The 1,195-nt window shown below is 40.2% G+C and overlaps 1 non-coding gene across 1 annotated transcript; it reads left to right on the top strand.

The window, feature by feature from the left end:
- The first annotated feature begins 653 nt into the window (after positions 1 to 653).
- On the top strand, positions 654 to 761 carry LOC130938164 (small nucleolar RNA R71). Its single transcript, XR_009069340.1, has one exon. It is a non-coding gene; the product is annotated as a small nucleolar RNA R71 (small nucleolar RNA).
- The last annotated feature ends 434 nt before the right edge of the window (positions 762 to 1,195 follow it).

Raw genomic sequence — 1,195 nt, 5'->3', positions numbered from 1 at the left:
AAGTTTCTAATGGAGGACCTTGTTTCAGTCATGAAAATTTGAGTGGTTTTGATTAGATTAGAGACCATGGTTGCTAAGTCAGAGTGGCTCTGCTTAGAATTCTCTGTCTGTTGCTGAGAAGATGATGGAAAAGGCTTGCCATTGCTAAACATGTTTCTTCCACCATTATTATTGTTGAAATCTTGTTGAGGTCTCTGTTGATCCTTCCATGAGAGATTTGGATGATTTCTCCATGAAGGATTATAGGTGTTTCCATAGGGTTCTCCCATGTAATTCACCTCTTCTATTGATGGGTTCTCAGGATCATAAGCTTCTTCTTCAGATGAAGCGTCCTTAGTACTGCCTGGTGCAGCTTGCATTCCAGATAGACTTTGAGAAATCATATTGACTTGCTGAGTCAATATTTTGTTCTGAGCCAATATGGCATTCAGAGTATCAATCTCAAGAACTCCTTTCTTCTGATTCGTCCCATTGTTCACAGGATTCCTTTCAGAAATGTACATGAATTGGTTATTTACAACCATTTCAATGAGTTTTTGAGCTTCTGTAGGCGTCTTCTTCAGATAAAGAGATCCTCCAGCAGAGCTGTCCAATGACATCTTGGACAGTTCAGTCAGACCATCATAGAAGATACCTATGATGCTCCATTCAGAAAGCATGTCAAAAGGACACTTTCTGATCAATTGTTTGTATCTTTCCCAAGCTTCATAGAGAGATTCACCTTCCTTCTGTCTGAAAGTTTGGACTTCCACTCTAAGCTTACTCAATTTTTTAGGTGGAAAGAACTTTGCCAAGAAGGCATTGACTAGCTTTTCCCAAGAGTTCAGGCTTTCTTTAGGTTGTGAGTCCAACCATATCCTAGCTCTATCTCTTACAGCAAAAGGGAATAGCATAAGTCTGTAGACCTCAAGGTCAACCCCATTGGTCTTGACAGTGTCACAGATTTGCAAGAATTTAGCTAAAAACTGATGAGGATCTTCCAATGGAAGTCCATGGAATTTACAATTCTGTTGCATTAGAGAAACTAATTAAGGCTTAAGCTCAAAGTTGTTTGCTCCAATGGCAGGGATAGAGATGCTTCTCCCATAGAAGTCGGGAGTAGGTGCAGTAAAGTCACCCAGCACCTTCCTTGCATTGTTGGCATTGTTGTTGTTTTCGGCTGCCATGTCTTCTTCTTGTTTGAAGATTTCTGTTA

Source organism: Arachis stenosperma, chromosome 6 (assembly GCF_014773155.1).
Source record: "Arachis stenosperma cultivar V10309 chromosome 6, arast.V10309.gnm1.PFL2, whole genome shotgun sequence".
In the NCBI taxonomy this organism is placed as follows: Eukaryota; Viridiplantae; Streptophyta; class Magnoliopsida; order Fabales; family Fabaceae; genus Arachis; species Arachis stenosperma.
This window is presented reverse-complemented; position numbering and strand designations above follow the sequence as displayed.